Raw genomic sequence first — 23,190 nt, forward strand, 5'->3', positions numbered from 1 at the left:
ACATTCCTTGTGAGCTGTGACCCATGTGGATATAAACTGGAGGTGCCCAGTTCATAAGATGACATTGGGTGTCAGCCCCAATACCTGTGCTTATCGGTGGTAACAGAGCAAGTCCCTCCATAACTCTGAAATTTTTCCTCTCCTGACTAGATTGCTGATGGCTCTCACGTGATGAGCGCTTAGCATGTGCGAAGTAGTGATCTGTCTCTGAACCGGCTAACTTACCATGAAATTAAAGCTTAAACTTGGCTTTGTATTCCAAATTCATAATCTTGTGGCTCAGATTTTTCAAAGTTCGTTCAGGCTCCAGAAAACCTAGATCTTGCCCCGTTAGGATTGCATTCGCCATGGGTCCTTAGGATAAACCAATCAACTCAGAACCAGCATCACCTTTGCTAGATGATGCTGGGGATGAAACCACTTGCCCTGCGTCCAATGACCTACAACTGGCAAAGACTGAACTTAGTTTAGCTCAGCTTGTTGGGAGTCCTCAGAACTATCTCCTTGGCATCCTTTCAAATTCGCATGTCCTTTACTCTCGAGACAGATGGTAACTGACGACCACCATTTTAGTCCTGGCATTCATCATGCCTTAAGCATCTTCTGACATGGAACAATGGCTTCTCATTGTGCCCTAGAGATGCTGACATGGGGCATGTGACTACCTCTTCTACACATTCTCACCTCCATTTCCTCCTCTCCTGAGCCCCAATGCCTCCTCTTCTTCCCCCAAATAACCTCTGGTGACTTCAGTCCAACACCGTGTTTCACCAATCCCCATGACTGTGACCTCTTGTGCCCAACACCTTGTAACTAGTACAACTTCAGGTGGTTGGGTTCCCAGCAGTTACTGGCTTTGGTGACCCTCCATGGCCTTGTGTACACAGAAGCAGGTGGAACAGAGGTGGGCCAGCTTTGTGGTGCTGCCACAGCCCTGAAGGCTTTTGCCCATCACTACTTTGTGCGGCAGCTGGGGGCCCTGGGGAGAAAGTCTCAAGTCCTGGGTGAGAGAACCTCTCAGGAAATTGGAGCATTTGTTACTGAGGAATCTAAACACTCGCTGGCATCATAGTGTGGGCACGTAGGACAGACGGACACTTTGAGTCCCTACTGCAGCCAAGACTGGGCTGGAGAGACAGTGGGCCGGTCCTGGGAGCTGATTTCTAAACCCAATTGTTCTTGCTTTGACTTAGATCTTAAAGTGCTTTGCTTCTGAGCACATCTCTCCAAGCCAATTTAAAAACACAAAGAAACCATTGGCATCTAGGGCTTAAATAAGGGAATAGAAAGCTATTCAAACTCTTAAGTGCCTGCTACATGCCAGATACTAAACCAAAAGCCAAGAGTAGGGAACAATCTAGCTTTTTTGTAAAAGAAACTTCTGAGACTAGACTCAGACCAAGATCTATTCTGACCTCTGCCATTTGACTTATGATGGACTGTACCTGAGAACCAGAGCTCATTTTGGGGGGTCAGCTCCATTTTGTGTAGTTGATTTCCGTTTAAGCAAAATTAAATTCCTAAAGAAAATGCTTCTACCAGGAAAAATATCTTAAGTGTTCTTAAACATACTCTCTGCGTAGGTTGGTTTATTTTGAAAGACTCCCAAAAAGATCCCTCCCTGTTGCAAGGCTGGTCACATTCCCTAGGCTTTCTAATCCTTCTGGGATAAAGCACTAAAAACAAATTTGGAGAGGAGAAACAGAGAGAAAATTTGAAGAATTCCCTACCCCAGTGTAACAATGATCCAACCTTCCAGTATAACCAATGCCCAGGTGCCCGAATCCACTATGTTCTTTAGCAACTCTAGACTCGGTAGTCGAGGAAGGCCTATGAGAGGTAACATCTGAGCAGGTGCTTGAATTAATGGAGTCTAGACAAAAAAAAATCTCAAATCCACAATGGAAGGAATAGCTAGTGCAAAGGTCCTGAGGTAGGAATGGGTTTGAGACGAGTAACAAAAGGACAATGGGGGTAGTAACAGCCATTAAAGATGAGGACACAAATGAGCAGGAGCTTAATTCTGTGGGCCCTTATTCATAATAAAACGGAATTCAAGCTTTCTCCCAAGGTTGACATGAAGGCATCAGCAATCCAAGGTGTGAGGGTGGGCTCCATGTTACTTCCGGCAGCTGTCTGGCAAGTTGATTATAGGCCCCGAGAAGTAAGGTTAGGAAGCGATTCCCCCTTATGCAGCTGAGAGATGGGACTTGGATCAAAGCGGCAACAAGGAGAACGGCAAGATGAGAATGGACTAGGGATTTCGGGAAGGTGGTAACAGAATTTGCTGAAGGGGCTGGCTATTGGGTACAATGGGGGGAGCAAGGAGTCAAGGCTATAGTGCCCAGTTATGGGCTAAGCAGAAGGTAGCAGAATTATTAGACGGGGAAGCCCAGGGTAGGAGAACATGTGTGTGGGACAGGGCTGAGACTAACCAGTTCTCATACAAGTTGGGGACCTCGAGGTGGCACTTGTTGCCCGAAGGAGGCAGGAGATGCCAACGGCACCGAGGTCCCTGGGAATGGACAAGGGCGGCACCAGGGCGGACTTGGAAAAAAAGCGACGCCAACAACCGAAGCCTCGCCCTCGAGTACTGAAGAGGTTTATGAACAAAGGCTCGTAATGGCAAAACTAAAACACCAAGTGCCTGCTAGGCTTATGGTCAATGCTCCCGTTCCACTCGCAGCAGCAAACCCTGGACTCCGATACCAAACCCACTGAGCCTTCCGCAGAGGAAACGCTAGAAAGACGCGAGCCATCGCCCCCCTTACCCCCCACAACCCCGCCCCCCACCTCCACTTGCCAAACCCTCTCCTCGGAACAGATCGCGGATTGCTTTTTATAACCTAAAAATGAGATCAATCCGTAACCCTCGGCAGACACGCCTGCGAAGCCATGTTGATCATGGAAAGCATGATCCGGGCTCGGTGGCCTCCGGGTATGTGAGTCATCGTTTATGTTGTAAAAATAATGGCTTTTCCAAAACTCGACTTCAGAAGGCGCCTGAGCTAGTTAAACGAGCTGGTTTCAACTGCGTTGGCCATTGCTGGCTGTTCTTGGGAACGGGCCCTGGAAACTTCCTCTCCAAGTCCTTTTTTTTTTTTCCTAATAGTTAAAAAGATGAGCGCTGGAAGGGTCCTTGGACAGCGGCCTGAGGCCCCTTGGTACATTTGGGGGAAACCAAGGCCTCTCTAGGGAAACCGACTAGTCCTCCCTCACCTGCGGTCTCCTCCCCTGCGGTTTGTTACCCTCGGGGCCACAGAGTTCCAAAATATTAAATGGAAAATTCCAGAAATAACTGTACCTTCTGAAGTGCGCGCCAGTTCTGAGTAGCGTGAGGAGATCTCGCGATGTTTGGCTCTATCGCTGGAGGACGTGACCCCGCCCCCTCCAGCGGCTCCGCGCTGCGCATGCTCCCCGCCCACTTGTCACTCAGTAGCCGCTGGTGGGCGACCCACTGAGGTGTCCGGGTGCTTGGGGTGAAGTCATCCGCGTTTTACTTAATAACGTCCCCAAAGCGAGACTAGGGGCGTGGGCAGTGCGGACACGCCCGAGAGAAGCAGCCGAAAAGTGCTTCCTTTTAAGTGACCAGGTAAAAGTTCTCGACTGGAGGGAAACAAAATCCTATGCTGAGAAAGGGGGAAATGGCAGGCGGAGGTTGCGAAGGTTAAGGTAAGAATGAACCTTCTATCCACCGAATTGTCCAGAAGGGAAAGTCTGTGCCGGTCCCGCTGTGGCGCCGCAAACCGCCAAAGTGCCGGTGCTAAGTGCTTAGTTAAGATGTCGGAGGCGTTGAATGTGTGAGTGGAAGACGTGAAGAGAAAATGGTTCAATTGATGGCGACCTGTTGAGCCAGGAAGCGTGGGGCCTCTAGGAAGATTCGGCGAGGGGTCCCCTGAAACACAGTGACCACGTGCACGTAACTCTTACGGTGTATTGTTTTCATTCTATTTTATGTTCCTCTTCTTCTATGTTGGGCACAGTAAGATGAAAGGATTAGGTACGTAGGAATGAATAGAAAAAACAAGTGTGTATATAGGGTTCAGTACTATCCATGATTCGAGCATCCTCCATGGATAAGGGGGTACTTACTATACCTGATGAAGGTCTGAGCTAAGCCTGCTGCCCAGATCCTGACGTGGGCCTGCACTGGTCGCCCTGAATCTTCAGCCCTCTCTTCTCCTCCTGCCCTTTGTTTAATCTGCCCTCCGCCTATGTATTGACGGAGGGCCCTGTTGAAACATCTGCCTTCATTGATTCATTGATGCTTTGAGTAACTCGGCTCCCACTAGGTATAAATAATGCATGCTGGACGCTGAGTTCTGGCCTGGCATTGATTGAGAACCAGGGGGAGGATGGGGCCGCTGTCAGTACGATGTGCAGGGTGGTCTCAGAATCGGAATGATGCTCCAGTAGACAAGACAAAAGCACGTGCACCTGGGTTTCAGCGAAGGCAACCTACAGGACCAGTCTAGTCCAATCCAACTTTCTGTGAGCTTCAACTTCTGGCCCTTCCTCGGAGTCTTGCTCTAGCATCTGTCTCACTTCTATAAAGTGGTACCTGCTCTCATAGATTTCCAGAACTTGAGCATGTACCAGCTGCCCCGAAAGAGTCCCAGCCCCATCTAACTGGGGTGAGGATAGGTTAGAGGGACAAACGCCTTTCATGCAACAACGGATCTCTTCTGGGAGACCTTCCTAGGTAGTCAGTCTACTACAGTGATGGCGAACCTTTTGAGCTCAGTGTGTCAGCACTTTGAAAAACCCTAACTTAACTCTGGTGCCGTGTCACATATAGAAATTTTTTAATATTTGCAACCATAGTAAAACAAAGATTTATATTTTTGATATTTATTTTATATATTTAAATGCCATTTAATAAAGAAAAATCAACCAAAAAAATGAGTTCGCATGTGAGAGGTGTCATAGGTTCGCCATCACTGGTCTACTATGGGCTTTCTCATGACATTAAGTCCCAGAAAGTCCAGTGAGTATGTAAGCCTTCCAAACAGAGGGAGGTGCCTTTGCACAGACCTAGAAGCCAAATAGAGCAGAGCCTGATGCAGGTCCAAGTGGACTGAACACTGAAGGATGGTGGCTCCTCTTGGTTGGTCTTCCCAGCAGTTAGCATAGGGGAGGAATACATTGATGGATGCTGGAAACCAAGATCAATGGTAATTAATATAAATGTGAGGAGTCCGGCAGAAGCCTGGCTGGGACTCCTTTTGATATTCACAGGGTGAATATTTACATTTTATTACCTACTGCTGACTCAATGGCCTAAAGCAAACTCCCCCAAAACCTGACAATCTTACTGTTTACTAAACATTACCATTGATATGTCTGTTTGCATTCCTAAAAGGCAATTGTGTATTCTAGTAAATAAAAGCAGCTGGGAACGGAGACTCAGTGGAATTTGACTTCTACAGTCGAGTCTTCCCCTGGCTTCCCCCCATAATTTCAAAATTAATATTTCGTCTCGTGTGTCAATTTGTGCGTCAGCTCTTTCTCCAAACCTTTGAACTCAAAAGCCACGCTGGCCATGGCCTTTCACAGATGGAAGCAATGAGGGCAAGCATAAGATCCTGGAGTGTTTTCTAGAACAGAGGGGAGAAGCTCAGAGGTGGCTGAGCCTCAGGTTGTCTGTAGAATGGAAGGAATGTTTTGGCCATAAGTGTGGACTCTTAAGGTCATATGCATCCACTGCATTAGTTGGAGTCAAACTTCTGAATTAGACAAACCCAGTCTTCAGCAGGCTCAGCTGGTCTTCGACTTCAGGCCCCAGATAACCCCAGAAGCTTGCTGAAGACTTGCTCCATGAAACGGTGTTGGTTGGACTCTTTCTCAAAGGTGTCTTTTACCTCTGCTAGACTTGTGAGGTTTACTTGTCTGGCCCTCCTTACAAGGGGCCTTCCTTCCAAGTAAGAGACACCAAGGATGAGATGTGAGACAAAGCTTCACATACCAAATTCCTTCTTCCCTCTGCCACTTTCCCCCCAGAAAGGGCACCCTTTCCTATGAGCAAACTGGCTTAAAGCTCCTGGCCTATTGTGGACACTCGATGGTAGATCCTCAAATATTAGGTTCTTTTTCCAGATTAACCTATTAGACCTTTTAGGTTAACCTATTAGGCCCTTCTCAGGGGACCAGTTGTAAAGCTAGACTGAGAAGCTCAGTGTTTGATGGGAGGAACTGGCATCGGTGGGGTGAGTTTGGCTTAGGCTGGGGAGATGTCAACTGTGTCTCCCCAAAAGCCCTCTACATGGCCCAATGACATAGGCTTCACTTAAGAGATGGAGAACAATAACAGAAATGGATATTCTGGTTGGATGTGGGTTAACGGAAGCCCTCCATATGTATGTTCTGACCGTTTCTAACCTTACCTTAGTTGATTGAACTAACCCAACTCATCCCTAACCTATGCATCTCGTTAGCCATTGGCTTGATTATTTGTAGAGACTGAGCACCATGAAGCATTCCAAGAGTGTTACTTGAGAGAGGATGCCCCACATCCCCACAGCCCACCTTTGGTTCCTTTGTAAACGCTGTGGTCTTTCTCCAGAGCACTTATTGTGGTCACACAAGCACTCTGTATTAACTTTCTACTGCTGCATAATGAACTTGGCAGTTTAAAATACACCTACCCAAAATGGAGGACCCAATTATGCCATGCTTGGATTCCTGACCCATGGAGACTGAAAGATAGTAAATGTGGGTATGTGTTTTTTTACTATATTTTTATTGATTTTAGAGAGGAAGGGAGAGGGAGAAATAGAAACATCAATGATCGGCTGCCTCCTGCACACACCCCCACTGGGGATTGAGCCCATAACCCAGGCATGTTCCCTGGACTAGAGTCGAACCGGGGACCCTTCAGTCTGCAGGCCGACACTCTATCCACTGAGCCAAACTGGGTAAGGCTAAATGTGGGTGTTAAGCTGAAGAAATACATTGACTATTTGTTCAGGTACTGAGCAGGCACATCGAGGCTGGGTTCTCTGCTCTACCCCAAGGCTGAAATTAAAGTGTCAGCTGGACTGGGGTTCTCATCTGGAGACTGGAGACAAACTGTCTTTCAAGCTGTTCTTGGTATAATTCAGTTCCATGCAGGGTAAGGTGAGGTTCCTTCCTTTGATGGCTTTTACATTGGCTCCTAGAGGCCTCCTGCATCTGTTGCCATGTGACCCCTCTATCTTCAACAAGCTGGTACGTTGTGAGTCTTTCTCATGCTTTGAATACCTGACTTAGTATATCTACAAGGTCTAGACCCAAATGTCTAAAGGGCACATGTAATTAGGTCAGGCTCACCCAGGACAGCCCGCCTCCCTTGTGCCACATAACAGTCACAGGAGTGACATCTTACATGCATGTGTTCTCTCACACCCAAGGGCTTACTGGTATATGGGGTGTGTGCATATGGCATGGAAGTCTTGGTGGGGCATATAAGATGCCTATCATACCTGCGGCTTATGATCCTTGCTAGACTCACTTGAGGACAGGGATCTTATCTCCCTACTGTCCCCAGCGGCTGGAACATAGATGTTGGAGCTTCCGGGACTGAAGAGCCTCCTAATCGGGAACTAAGGATGTTCTACTGGGATAATCGTGCCTTTTTGTCGATGCAGCCTTCAAAGCCAAGAGAGGGAAGTAACATTAACCAGACATCCCATTCACCACGAGGGCTGCCTTCTGAGACTTTTATTTTTAAATAAAGGCTGCCTTGTCCCCTCCAGTTTAATGCTATCCAAAGTGTTTTTGAAAATTCCACTTGCTCAGACTGGCATTGTTATTCCTGTCATTATCCACAACTTAATACCATGGGCAGTAAAATAACAGACCCAACCTTTCCTGACATCCGTCCACCCACCAGCATCCACCCACTTGGCTGATTGTGGCCATGAGAATAATTCCACTAATAAGGGAATAATAAGGGAATGAGTACAGGTTTGTTTTTTCCCTCTTAAAATGGTTTTAGTACTTTCTCTTGGGAAATTCCCTATGTTGGGTGAGTGCTGCCCCCTTTGGGTCAGAAGGAGTAGTTCCTGTCAAGTATCAATAAAACAGTAAAAAGTCAATAAAATAGTAAAAAAAAAAAAAGTGTCAAGAAAGCCAAATGCCAATACAGTGGGGCCTTGACTTATGAGTTTAATTCGTTCCGAGACCGAGCTCGTTAAGGAGCTCCTTAAAGAGCTGGTTAACTCAAATTACTCTATCAACTCAATGCAAAAAATTGGCCGAGAGACAGCTGGTATCTCAAAAAACTTGCTAGTGGGGACACTCGTAAGTCAAGGCCCCACTGTACCTCACTTCCTTCTCCCCTCATCAGGAGAGTCACAACTTGGTTGTTGCGGGCCTTTGCTTTCCCCTTTATGTTCTTAGGGGAACTAGTTTGAAGACCTGGGGCAGTGCTATAGGAAAGGCAGGGAAGTCAACCCTAATTTCAGTCCTGAGCCCTAATTTTTCTTATGTGTAAAACGGGCTGAGAAATTGCTGTCTGATGCTCACAGCAAACCTGCCACTGTTCCTCCTGGGGCCATTGCTGACCCATCACAGCGCTAGTCCTTGGTTAACTGGGTGTAAGAATCCTTCTCAACACTGTGGTCCGGGACAGCTACAAGCTCGAACTGCAAGAGTATTGCTCATAACAAGCCTCAGTCCTCAATCCTCCACCCAGGTGGCATTTGCTTGATTTGAGGCTCTGCTGGATTAGCCTGGGGGCTGTCATGTTTGGTCTCCCTCTGAAAATCTCCAGTGGAGTGAAAGGGAGCCAGGCTGTGTAACTTCCTATCCCCACCCATGTTCAACACAGGTAAGAGGCTGGAGAGTAGGAAGCTGAGACCAAAGACAAGGTGGTCTCAGATTTACAGATTCAAGTTTTGGAAAAGTCTTAAGTTAGTGCATCTTCTGATATGAGGTCAAGTTCTTCCTTGTCCTTCAGAGCAATTGTGCTTTGGGGAGGAGACCTGCCTGACCCTCAGACAGGAGCTCTTGTCTGAGTTTTGTTACCAATAGCTGAGTCTTAGCTTAAGTCACTTAACCTCTTGGGACTTGCTTTCCAATAAAAGGAATGACTGTCTATCTTTAGGTCTTTGGAGATTCTGCATCGTGGGTGGCAATAGTAAGCTGCCCAGTAGACCTAATCTGAGTCAGGCAGATCTAACTTCTTCCCTTCAGGCTGAATAGCCTCAGTTTCTTCCATAGGACTTCAATCTTCTTCCTTGTAATGCCTTCACCCGGGTCAACCTTCAGCTTTGAGGACACTGCTGTCTGACACTGAAGGCCACCATGTTCCATTGGGTGGTGGTGACTCTGGTGGGTGGCTGTGCATATACCATGTTCTTCTCAGGCCTCCAGCAATCAGAAATCATGAGAGCTGTTGCCAAGAGCAATAACTAAGCCTGGTCCTTTGGACACTGTCCTACCCAATCATCACCTCAAGGACCTCCTGAGATCTTTGCTTCCAAAATATTTGTTCAAGATGCTTTAAAACAGCATTGTGTTAGAGAAGAATACAAAAATGTGCTCCCAAATATTTTTGAATTGAAGTCTGGACATCTTATAGTGGAGTAAACCACTCAACCAATAACTGAATGCCTGGCCTATTCTGGAGACGATTTTAGGTGCAGAAGAGACAGATTTGGGGGCCAAAATTCCATATGGCCCCAGCAACACTTATTGGGTTAATGCTTGATTTAGCTCCTGACACCACTTGTTGTTTTAGGGGAGTCCCTGCCTGTGTGAAATGTTCTTGTTGGGCACACAGAATAAATCTTCGTGAAGCAGCCTCTGCAGCAAAAAGGCTAAGAGTACGTTGGTGTCTGACCTGGGCCTGAAGCTGCCTTGGTTGTGGGTAAACTACTTACCCATACTTATCCTCTGCTCTAGATCTGCAAAAACAGTTCCATCATTTTCAGAGGAGTTCATGGGGTCCTGGAACTGAGCTGCTCTGCAGCATGAGAAAAGGTCTCAGACGCCAAGTGAGTTTGAGGGAATGCTATATGTCGTATTCTTCTCTTGGAGGTTCACATGCATGTTAGCATATTAAAAGCTCTGATAAGTTCTGCAAAGGAGTATTTAATGCTGTGTAAACTAGTCTCAGGAACCACAAACTACTTCTGGGTTAACAGTGGAACCAGGATCCTGAGTGCTAACTTATGACATGAGAAAAAGTTAAGTCCCTGAGATGCAAATTTAATTCATGTTCCACTTGAGTCCTTGGTCAAGAAAAGCCTTTAATTGTACCTGACTGTAAACCATGTTTTAAGATAAAGAAGGCCCACCTCATGTTCAAGTGACTTTATATTCCAGGGGATCCCTTAACTGTCACTTTAAGCTGATCACATCAGAATGGGAAAGGCTGTCCCCTTTCCTGAAAGAAACTCAGAAGATGGCAGAACTGTGTAACTTATTCTGCGTGGGAGAGTCATGACATCTGAAAGGCCAACTTAATGGAAACAGTTCAAGTTCTTTTCTTGAGATTGAATTAAAAACTTGTCCTCAGATTCTGGCCAAAACGTTCATATTTTCACACCCAAGGCAGCTTTCTAGAAATTCTCATTGAAAGTGGAGAAACATTAAACCTAAATATTAAATAGGGTAATAAGTAATTGAATTTAGGGAAAGTGGGGTCTCCTTAGTTGCTGGGGTGCCCTGCTTTGGGGACCTGCCAATCACAGTGAGCAAAGAAATGTGATATTTTGAAGGATTTTTGGGTTTGCTTTTTGGTTTTGTTTTGGGGTTGATCTGTTTTATAATCGGCGTAGTCAGTGGCTACACCCAGAGCCCTGCAGACTTTTAGGTTCATCAAACGGAAAGGCAGTGCTTCTGCGAGCTTCCCTGGAGGCAGACAGATCATGGCAACCAGGAGTTAAAGACAGTTCACTTAGGCGCAGTGGTCAGCAAACTCATTAGTCAACAGAGCCAAATATCAACAGTACTTCTTCAAAATAGACTCGCCCAGGCCAAAAACCGACTTCTGTGCATGGGCCACGAAGTTTCAATCACACTGTACATGCGCCTGCACGTGGTATTTTGTGGAAGAGCCACACTCAAGGGGCCAAAAAGCCGCATGTGGCTCACGAGCCGCAGTTTGCTGACCACGGATTAGGGGGTCTTTCATGCCTTCATTCACTTTCTTCTCCTGCAGCTCCCTGGGCTCAAGGATTCTTGTTCTTCATGATCTTCATAGTTTCTGGGCTGAGCTTTCGGGCAAGGCACTCTGCCACCCTGGTTCCCTCAGTCAATTGCTCTCAGAAGCCCTGCCCCAGGTAGTTGTCAAGGTCACTGTGGGAGAGGAGGTCCTTGAGGTGCTTATTAAGCAGGACAAATAATGCCTTCTGGCATTACTGAGTCAGCTCCCGTGCCTGAACTTTAATTAGAAAGTCAAGTTTCCTGTCCTTTATCCATCCCTGAACAATCATTGGTTCTTTTTCTTCTTTACCCTCTTCATCTTCATGATTTTCTGCTTTAGAGGTTTAGGTGTTTTTGTTTTTGTTTATTTTTAGTTTTGAGTTGAAGGAGCGAGCCTCCTAGGCTTGTAATCTGAAGTATTCCTGGTTGGCTTTGGGCTTCTGGACACAGGTTCGCAGATTTGGGGGCAGAGATTCCATATGGCTCCAGCAATGCTTGTTGGGTTAGTGTTTGATTTAGCTCCTGATGCCACTTGGTGTTTGGGGGGAAGAACTCTTTGCTCATTGGTGGAAGGGCTGGAACAAGTATAGTAAGTGTCCCAAGTCATAATTCGGAGGCCAACAACCAGGACATAAAAGTACACAGACTATTAAAAAAACCCAATATGGAATGTTCATATAGTGTGTGTATGTGGAAAAGATTAAAAACCCATAAACCTGTGCAAGTTAATGAGGACAGATGGTCTGCACAATGGATAGGAGAATAAATCAGGGCCTTCCCTTACCTGTCAGCCCCATCTTGGGCCGCAGGCTAACCTGAGTCTCTTCTCCCCCCTCCTTGCCTCTCCCCCACTGCTGAGACCAGCTGGAGAGGAAATGGAACAGTTCCCAACTGAAAAGGAAGTTCACCTCAGAGTCCCAGCCCCGGGAGGGAAGGGGAGGGAGGAAGGATGGCACAGAAGGAACTTGGATAAAGAGATGTAGCAGCTTGTTGAAATCGCCTGACCGTGAGTTTGAATTTTGCTCATAAAACCCAGACGTACTGCTTAAGGGTTGAAATAGGTGACTCCTAAAAGCTCATTTTGTTGGCCATTTGTGTTTTAGATTCGCTTCAGGGGGAAGCCCTGGTGTTTGTATCGACAGATGCTTGCTTTTGGAGAAGCAGAAAGGGGGATTGCCACATTTCCCCTCCATGTGTACTTCCCTGGAGCACCTAGTGGTGCATGTGTGTAGATTCTTAGCCCGAATAAGGAACAGTAAGCAAGATTAAAGGTGTGCTGCAGTTTTCTCTTCTGGAAGATCGTCACCCTTTGCCTCTGGTTCTCATCTGATGTGGCTGTAATGAAGCAGGTGTTTCTTAAAAAGGTTCCTCTATCCATCCCTGCAAGAAGGATGGTCTTTTCAGAGTGCCTGGGTGCTCTGTATGAAATAGATTTTCAATCTCTCCTTCCTTCCTGGGGGAAAGAGGCCAGCAAACAAGCCTACCCAGCCTGTTAACTGGTGTTCCTGAGACTTGATCACCCTCAAAGATGGAAGAAGTCCTGTTTTCTTATTCTTCAGCTAGCCCAGCCGTGGGCAAACTACGGCCCGCGGGCCGGATCCAGCCCGTTTGAAATGAATAAAACTAAAAAAAAAAAAAAAGACCGTACCCTTTTATGTAATGATGTTTACTTTGAATTTATATTAGTTTACACAAACACTCCATCCATGCTTTTGTTCCGGCCCTCCGGTCCAGTTTAAGAACCCATTGTGGCCCTCGAGTCAAAAAGTTTGCCCACCCCTGGGCTAGCCTCTGTCTTTTGATTGGAGAATTTAAGCCATTCACATTTAAAGTGATTATTGATAGTACATATTTATCATCATTTTATTCTTTTTTTAAATATACAAAAACTTTATTGAACTGTGCCTTATAATGAACATTCTAATCCAAAATTTCAGAAGCACTTCAGAAAGAATTGATCAATCAATATTCCAAATTCTCCACAACTCCATTTGTTCCCACACACCTTGCTCTTGAAGAAAAATGGTGGCGGGGGGTGGGCAGAGAGGGGGAGAGAAAGACAGAACAAGTATTCAAATCACAGAAGTGTTTTTAATAAAATATTGGTGCTAACCCTGGCCAGTGTGGCTCAGTTAGTTGGAGAATTCTCCCATGAACCCAATGGGTGGGCAGGTTCGATTCTGGGTCAGGGCATGGGTGCATTCTGGAGGCAGCCAATCAATGGTGCCCTCTCACACTGATGTTTCCCCCTCTAAAAATCAACACAACCAAAGAAAAAATTTTGATGCTAGATCACTGATACCTGTATATAAAATTCTACCCACAAAAACCAGGTAATACTTTCAACAATATATATATAAAGTAAAAATAAGGTCCAGCTGGTTTAGCTCAATGGATAGAGCTTCAGCCTGTGGACTGAAGGATTCTGGGTTCAATTCAGTTAAGAACATATGCCTCGGTTGGGGGCTGGATCCACAGTAGAGAGTGTGCAGGAGGCAGCCAATCAATGATTCTCTCATCACTGATGTTTCTATCCCTCTCCCTCTTCCTTCCCTCTGACATCTATAAAAATATATTAAAAAATAAAGTAACAATAAAATTATAATTTAAAAAATTCTACCTACTGCCTATAAATCACAGGAAGAAAATGAGGCAAAGTGACAGTTCATCCTTCCTAATCTCTTAAAGCACGGATGGTAAGAGGTTTGGGATCACATCCGATATAGAAGTGAGGCTTTAGCACCTCAGAAAATGTATCCCTGAAGGAATGGATGTGAGACATGTCATTCAAACTGTAAAAGGAAACGTGACCCAACTCATAGTCCAGATAGATGCCAATCCCTCTGGGCATATCCTGCAGCACAAGGAACAGGCCCTTGAGCCACATAGTCACCATCCTTCAGCTGAATCGTCCAACATCTCTTCTCCTGTCTGAGCAGAGGCTGCTTTCTCTCCTTGGAAAGGGAGTCTTTACAGACCCCCACGGCCCACTCAGGCTTGTCATCCACCTGGACCTCCCAGTAATGTCGGCCACAGTCAAACCCTTCAGAACCCAGGACAACTGGGTCGACTGCAAATCCCTTTGGATTCTGATGAACTCCTTGCTTTTTCCTCACAAATGTCACAGACTTTTTATCCTCAGACACAAGCAGATTAGGATGTGCAGTTTCGGGATCCAGAGTAACTTCTTCTCTAAATGTCTGCATGATTTGCAGCAGGGCCGAACACTGTGGAGGAAGACTGAATTCTTCTCTCTTATACTCCAAGCAATAGACATCTGGAGGTTCTGGGTCAGGGGTGGGCAAACTTTTTGACTCGAGGGCCACAATGGGTTCTTAAACTGGACCGGAGGGCCGGAACAAAAGCATGGATGGAGTGTTTGTGTGAACTAATATAAATTCAAAGTAAACATCATTACATAAAAGGGTACGGTCTTTTTTTTTTTTTTTTTAGTTTTATTCATTTCAAACGGGCCGGATCCGGCCCGCGGGCCATAGTTTGCCCACAGCTGTTCTAGGTTATCACAACGGTGGAGGACACTCTTGATGTTCATCAGCAATTTCCCATCTGACACCACACTCATCTCTGCCATCTCCTTTCGTAGAACTCTAAGTTTGGAAATGTGGTCTGAAAATGTAGCTTTGTTTGCAATGAGATTCCGTAGAATGTGCTTCTCTTCTGCAGCTAGCCTTGAGTGAACTGCCTCTTGCTCACACTCTACAGATTCTATCACATTCTTATATTCAGAGGCTAACTTTGCTCTCCGGTTTTCCACCTTTTTTCTCAGTTCTGATCGTTGCCTGTCGTGGGTGGATACTAGTTTCTGAAGGTCTGCCACCTGCTTCTTCAGGGGCTCAGTGTAACTTCTGAGCTTTTGCCTGTAATGAGAGGCAGCTTCCTCCATGGGCCTCACTGATGGCCCTGGTGGTCAGGGGGCTGAGTGCACAGGGAACACAACAACTTTAGGTCCTCACATAAGCGCCTCTCTTCCTGCTGCTTCACCTTGGCCCCTGTGATCTGGAGGATGTTGGCCATCTCAACCATCCTTCTCAGCTGGGTGTTGTTCCATATGTCACCATTTTATTCTTTAAGAAAAGAGGAACAAAGTTATAAAGAAGAGCCTTTAACATTTCTTGTAATATTGGTGTGGTGGTAATGAACTTTTTTAAGCTTTTTCTTGTGTGGGAAGCTCTTTATTCCTCCAATATTAAATGACAGTGTTGCTGGGTAAAGTAGTTTTGATTGTAGCCCCTTGCTTTCATCACTTTGAATATTGTATGCCAATCCCTTCTGGCCTGACATGTTTCTTTTGAGAAGTCCGCTGACAGTCTTATGGGAACTCCCTTGTAGGTAACTATCTTTCTCTTGTTGCTTTTAAGATTCTCTTTGTCCTTAACCTTTGCTGTTTTAATTATGTACCTTGGTGTGGGTCTCTTAGTGGAAGGACTCCTGAACTAGAGCTGGGTGAGGTGTCCTCCACTTCCTCATGAGGGAGAACATTCACTTTCAAGTTGGATAAGGTTAACTTCTTCCATTTTAGGAAGTATTTAGTCATTGGCTCAGGATACATCAATAGGAAGGGCAGAAGGGATTATGTTGCAACAGTTAACTGAAATTTTAAGAACTTGCCAACGAGAATATAGGATTGGGGTTTGACTGTTCCAGATACCTTTTTTTTCCATAATACAAATTTATTGTTACACAAATGTACAGTGTTTGAACAGAAAAAGAAAGCCGCACTGTTGCCTAGAAAGAGGAGTTGAAGCAGCACGTGGGAAGCAGGGTGGCTCCGGGATGTCAGGTATGTGGTTACCGGCTCTGCTCAATGTATGTGGAGATGTCCCTTTCTTCAGGAGGCTCCGCCACATTGACTTCAAACCTACCCTGAACATCATTGAGGATTTTGGCATCATTCTCATGGGACACAAAGTGATAGCCAGGCCTTTGGTGCCAAAGTGACCGGCACGGGCCACCCGGTGGAGGTAGGTGTCCGAGTCCCCAGGCATGTCATAACTGAAGACGATGTTGACTCGCTCCATGTCCATCCCTCGGCCAAACAGATTAGTGGCCACCAGGATCCGCTGCTGAAAGTCCTTGAACTGCTGATAGCATGCTAGGCGCTCCTCCTGGGCCATGGCCCTGTGGGTGGCGATGGCTGGGAAGTTCTGTTCCACGAGTAGCTGGGCCAGGGCCATGCAGCACTGCACCGACCTCACGAAGATCACCACCTGGTTAAAGTCTAGTCCGTCCAGGAGGTCAAAGAGTTTACGGTTCTTTTCGCTGTCTTCGAGCTTGACATAGTACTGCTGCAGCCCAAGCAGCGTGAGCTTGGTCTCGTCGTCCACCAACACCTCCATGGGATCTTGCATGAACTTCCTGCAGATGGGACGGATCTCCTTGCTCAGTGTGGCACTGAACATCGTGCACTGCTTCTCATGTGGCGTCAGCCAAAAGATCTCCTGTACATCCCGCCGCATGTCCAGCTGCTCCAGCATCTTGTCACACTCATCCAGCACAAAGTGCTTCACGTTTCTCAGGTTGAGGCTCCTGTTTCGAACGAGTGCCAAGATGCGACCTGGAGTCCCCACCACGACGTGGGGACAGTTCTTCTTCAACACCTCTTTGTCCTTCTTGATGGAAAGACCCCCAAAGAACACGGACACCTTGACACTGGGCATGTACTTGGAGAAGCGCTCATACTCCTTCCTGATCTGAAAGGCCAGCTCCCGAGTGTGGCACATGACCAGGACGGTCACCTGTCCATTGACGGGCACAATCTGCTGTCGGGTGGCCAGCACGAAGACTGCAGTCTTGCCCATTCCAGACTGGGCCTGGCACAGGACATCCATGCCCAGGATGGCTTGGGGAGTACACTGGTGCTGAACCTCAGATGGATGCTCAAAGCCACAGTCCACTATGGCCCTCAGGAACTCAGGCTTCAGCAGAAAGTCCCGGAAGCCAGAGCTGTGGATGGAAACGTAGGACCCCTTGACATCTTTCTTGGGGGTTACTGGGGTGCTCTCTGTAGGAGCCTGGGGCTCTTCATCTTCCTCATAATCCAGAAGCTCGTTTTCCACATCCTGTTCCGCCATCATACTGGTTCCCCGTTTGCCTCCGCGCGCTCAGAGAGGCCACACAAGCTAGAGTGCTTCCTGCCTCCTGCGTTGGATCACAAGCCCATGTTTTTAATTATTAGCTTTCCAGGGGAACTCTGCCCTTCCCGGCTACAAACTGTCTCACCAGCTGAGTATACTTCGCCAATTCGGGGTGGGTGTTATTAGTTTCAGCTGCTCACTCCATTTGCTCCGGGACAAGACCTGGGACGTGTCTGTCTATTCCGCCGCCATCTTGTCTCTCCTGTATGGTCAGTCGGTGCGGGCCCTCTTCCAATTGCAGACTTCTGACTTCTTGTATTCTCACTTGGGGAATGTCTGTTCCAGATACCTTATCAAAAGGATTCCAACTCCCTCCCTGGCGAGTTCTGCAAGTTGCTACACCTCTTTATCCAATTACATTCTGCCTTTGGCTCCCATGAAAAAGCTATTACTTGCAGTGGGGTGTACATTGCCCTTTCTGAAAGACAATTTCCCCCAGAGTCCTTTGATCTAGGCTGGGGTTGGGGGGTGCTTATGCTTCAATACCATCTTTTTTCTAAAAAAGACAGTAATGCTTATTTCATGGGAATGAAGGTGGGAAGTTAAATAAATGCTGCCATTTTCTGAGATGGAGGGACTGGGGAGGGATATTAATTAGCATAATCGAAGTTTGTTTTCAATACTATGAACCCCATTTGAGACTTTCCCTTCCAATGCAAAGACATGTACAAATGTATTATGCACAGCTAAAACTCTCCTCTCCTGAACTTTGTGAAACAAATCGTAGTCTATTTTAGCTAGAGGTGAAGACTAAGTATTAAGTCCACACTACGTGGGTGGCCCTGGGCTGGTTACTAAACTCTATCTCCCTAAACTCAGGTCGGAAAGAAAAGTGTCTCACTTATCCCAGTGATCTACCAATCTTATTTGTGTACATAACTGCCTCTAACTAGACTGTGAACTCTTCAAGAATAAGAACTTTAGCTTTTGGTTCACCAAATTTCATGTGGACCAGAGCAGAAGAAAGACATTGTATAAAGTGAACATAAGGTGTGTTTCCCAAATTTTCCCTCCAAGGGGGAAACCTTATGTTTGACTCTTAAAGTCATGCAAACCGAATTACACCTTTAAGCTTGCTCACTGTTCCTTATTCATGCAAGGTCTTCTCTCAATGTATTTATTTACTAGAGGCCCAGTGTCTGGGGTCTCTCGGCCTGGCCTGCACTCTCTCACAATCTGGGACCCCTCGGAGGATGTTGGATAGCCGGTTTCAGCATGATCCCTGCAGGCCCGATCCGGACAGGAGGGAGCCTGATCCTGTGCGTTGAGCATTGTCCCCTGGTGGTCAGTGCACGTCATAGCGACCGGTCGTTCAGTCATTTGGTTGCTTAGGCTTTTATATATATAGATTTTTTTTACCTTAAACTGGTGGAAATCATTAAGACCCACAAAGGATATTAGCTCTGCCCACCCCAGGCCCACGTTGAATGTGTGCTTGTGTGGGTTGTCAGGGGTCGCGGGGATGTGCGAGGGAGCCCTCTTGCCCTGAGCCTCTTCTTCCAGCTCTGGCTGCCAGCTGTACTCCATTCTGTGAGTCCATCTATGGCCCCCGAGTCACATCTGATTCAGTGGGCCTGGGTGGAGCCTGAGATTCCAAATTCTAAGGATCTCCAGCTTAAGTGAGGCTGCTGGTCCATGGCCCACACTTTTCGTCACAGGAGTCTAGACTGGGGCTTGGCAAACGATGCCCTGCAGGCCAAATTCAGCCCCCAATAGGCATTTTTTTGTTTTTAAATTCAGGCTTTAAAATTGAGGATTTACATTTCATTTAAAATTAAATTCATATAACATAAAACTATTTTAAATTGAATCATTCAGTGGTATTTAGTAAATTCACAATGTGTATAACCAACTCTATGGAGGATGGTGTGTGTTCTCTGGAAAACTCCTTAGGACTATTTTGTCTTTCTGATTAAAGAGCAAGACTCCAGCCTTGTAACTGCCCCTCGCTCCTCCAACTCAGGAGTAATGGCTAAGCCTTGTCCCCATCCCTTAAACCCTGACTTAGGTCTTCATATGCATGGGGAACCCAAAGGTGGAATATTTAAGAGATGTTCTACATGGACATACAATCTTCTTTGTGCCTACCTGGCCCTAATATATGCCCTCAAAGTTCTTTCCCCTGTTCATAATATGTGCAGCCAAGTATATACCTGCACAATCATAGACAAGGGAACCCGTCACCTCCTCTGGGTCTGGCTTTTCCATGGCCTAGAATGTGGTCCATCTTGGTCAACATTCCATGTGAGCTCAGAGAAATGTGTATTCTGCTGTTGAGTGAAGTGCTCTATAAACGTTCATTAGATTTTCTTGATTGGTGTTGTTTGGCTTAAATATCTTTACTGAGTTTCCTGTCTGCTGGGTCTGTCAATCACTGATAGAGGGGTGTTGAGGTCTCCAACTATAAAACTGCCAGGTGAAACTGACGAATCACCATCAGTTTTCACCTCACGTATCTGATGCTGTAACATGCATGTGCACTAAGGATTGTTATGTTCTTAGATGTGACCCCTTCGTTATGTAAAGCCCCTCTTTATCCCTGATAACTTGCTCTGAATTTTGCTTTATTTGAAATATAGCTACTCCCTCTTCTAGTCAGTGTCAGCATAATAGATTAATAATGGGATGGAGAAAACATCTGTTTTAATTAGTTTTCTTTTTTAAAGGGTTGAAGCTCAGATATCACTGAATTTATTATAAGATTGCAAACAAGAAAAAATTATTTAAAAATATCTTCTCAAAGGTTTTCCAATACAATTTTAAAATTTATTCCATGTCCTACTTTAGGAAGACTCATATTAGAAAGTCAGTGAATTATCAGCTGCCTAACCGACATTGTTAATGGAAAATAACTGTTTGCAGAATACTGGAAATAGGCCAGGAGCTCCTTTCCTGGGTTTTCCTTCCACCCCACCTGTGGATGGAGCCATGCAGGGCAGGACCCTGGGACAGCCCACTCATCCAGCTGTAGAGGGTGGAGCACCAGGCCAGGCCCTGGAAATTCGTGTCTGGCATTGAGGACCTTTCCTTGTCTATTCTGGGGAAATGTTGTAACCTTGTCATGTGCCCATTGGAAGGGCAGGATCTTCAACGACCTCAAAGCAGGAGGCCAGCTTTACTCAAGACGCCAGTCCTCACTGTCCCTCCCAGCCATTCGGGCCTCCCAGCCACTCAAGCCTGCCATGGGAGGGGCTCTACCTACAGTCCTGAGGCAGCCAGCAGTTGTCTCTCTGCAGCCTTGAGGATTACAAAATTATGACCAGGTGAAGGAGACCCCTAATACACACAGCACAGCCAAAAGTCTGGCAGGTAGAAGGGTGGTCACAGGACTTGTTAAGGTGAAATAATACAGAGTATTGGGAACACAAGACATGCACACTATAAATTTAGATTATGCAAAAAACTTAAATTGGTGTCCTTAATTCTCTGTTCATCCAATGGACCTATGATCGCGTTCACATCAAATCTCAGATTCAACAGCCGTCAGCAGGAAAACCAGACACTGTGCTGTGCAAGGGCTCTGCCCACATGACCAAACCTATCACCTCCCACACTGGCACCTCCAGGATCAATGAAGCAAAAACTATGAAAGGAAAAAGAATCAGCCACTGTACTCAGCAATACCAGGTGCAAAGACAGAAGTAGGCGTGGCATCACTTTCAAGAGAAAACAGAAATGCAGTTCAAATGTTCTCATTTCAAAATGTCCATGTTCTCCTTTCCTAAGTCACTGTTACCGTCCCACAGAGCAGCTGGTAACACTGGGGACCGAGCCTTGGCAATGCCGCGCTCTGCGCTGGGACCAGGGAGTATGCAGGAGGCATCACTCCATGGCTGCCAGCTGCTCAATGGCACAGCGGACTTTATTTGCGGTTTCTTCAAATTCCCTCTGCTTACTGTTGGCTTCCTTTGCCATTTTGTTCTTGGTTCTTTCTTTGTCCCATTTCAAAAATTCTCTGAGGGTTAGTTCTTCAAATTGCTCCTTGACAGAAAGGAAAGCACAACCAGACGAATGCTTGTTATATTCCTCTGGGGCAGTGGTTCTCAACCTTCCTAATGCCACGACCCTTTAATACAGTTCCTCGTGTTGTGGTGACCCCCAATTTCATTGTTACAAATTGAACATAATTAAAGCATAGTGATTAATCACAAAAACAATATGTAATTATATATGTGTTTTCCGATGGTCTTAGGCGACCCCTGTGAAAGGGTCATTCGACCCCCAAAGGGGTCGCGACCCACAGGTTGAGAACCGCTGCTCTAGGGGGTCGTCGACTGGCTCCCAGCCTTCCAGCTCCTTGAAGCAGAAGAAACACTAGGCCAGGTGGGGCTCATTCTCAGTGGGGCAGTGGATGAAGCTGGCCACAGCCATCCATTCCGGGGTGCAGGTGCCGCCCTCCAGGAAGGGCCAGTTCTTGATCGTGGAGACGCGGTAGTCTTGAGGTAAAGCTGCCAGGCCATGGGCAACAGCAGGACACCCATCCTACTGCCACCTTGAGTGGTGCCGTGATTCAAATCGGGCAGTTGGCGGCCTAAAGTAGCTTCTTGTAGACAGAAAGATGGGTGGCTCTTCTAATTTAACAAAAACTTGTGAAAAACCGAATTTATGACTCTGTCACTTTAGTGGTGCGTAATACTCCATAACTAACTCACTGATCCCCGAAGCAGGAGTTCCTCCTAGTTCGGGGGGGCGGGGGTGGCCACTAAGCAGTGCTGAGTAAACACTGTTGCATGTATGTCTTTGTGAACCAGTGCTTTTACCAACATGGGAGAGAACCCCAAGAGTGGGATTTCTGGTTGAAGAGGGTTACAAGTAATTATCTTACTAGCTGTTGCCAAATTGACTTTCAGAAAGGGCAGTGTACACCCCACTGCAAATAATAGTCTTTTCATGGAAGCAAAAGGCAGAATGTAACTGGGCAAGTGTCCAGGGAGTTGGAATCCTTTTGATAAGGTCTCTGGAACATTCAAACCCCAATTCTGTCTTCTCGTTGGCAAGCTCTTAAAATTTCAGTTAATTGTTCCAACACAATCCCTTCTGCCCTGCCTATTGATGTATCCTGAACCGACATATAAATACTTCCTAAAACAGCTCAGCCAGTATGGCTCAGTGGTTGAACATCAACCCATGGGTCAGCACACATGCCCGGGTTTCAGGCTTGATCCCCAATGTGGGGCATGTAGAAGGCAGCCGATCAATGATTCTCATTATTGATGTTTCTATCTCTCTCTCCCTCTCTCTTCCTCTCTGCAATCAATAAATTATTTTTTAAAAAATACTTCCTAAATCACAAATGTGCAAATATCCCACCTATTTCCAATCAACGTTCCTTGCAGGATATGTTGGGATAAGTATTTTGTGTCAGGAAAAAGAACCTGAATATGGTTGAGTCTTTAGACTCATTAAGTTTGAATCTTTAGCCATCACCTGAACTGGAAGAGTTCAGCAAATGGTTAATCATTTTTTGCCCACTCTATCCCCCTTTTCAATAGATGGGCATTTCGAAACTGCAACTTACTAACAGGGAAGCTATTTGGATGGGATATAACAAGGGTGTTAAACCAAATTGTTTGTGGCTTTGGAATGTGGGACAGGATTTTGCACCAGACTTTATCTCTATCCCCGCTTGCCACTAATAGGTCATTAACTTATCTAGGCTATGAATGCATCCTCATTGCATATGTCCATCAAACCATAAACCCACAGCCACCCTGGCAGACTGCACATGCGATGCTGCAGAGGCCTCTGTTTTGGAGCCAAGTGCTTTATATAACTCCCCGGTGGTGGCCCCAGCCAACTTGCTTTTCAACAGCTCTGTGTGGCACCCTTGCCTGTCTCTTGGTGACAAGCCCGGACCTTCTTCAGGCATTTTCTCAGCGGGTTAATCAAATGGCATCAGTGGGAA

General features: G+C 46.2%; 2 pseudogenes; both read right to left on the reverse strand.

The window, feature by feature from the left end:
* Positions 1-15,812: 15,812 nt before the first annotated feature.
* Positions 15,813-17,229, reverse strand: LOC111827831 (annotated as a pseudogene).
* Positions 17,230-21,107: 3,878 nt separating this feature from the next.
* LOC106694404 lies at positions 21,108-21,766 on the reverse strand (annotated as a pseudogene).
* Positions 21,767-23,190: the final 1,424 nt, after the last annotated feature.

Source organism: Myotis lucifugus, unplaced genomic scaffold, assembly GCF_000147115.1.
Source record: "Myotis lucifugus unplaced genomic scaffold, Myoluc2.0 scaffold_226, whole genome shotgun sequence".
NCBI lineage: Eukaryota > Metazoa > Chordata > Mammalia > Chiroptera > Vespertilionidae > Myotis > Myotis lucifugus.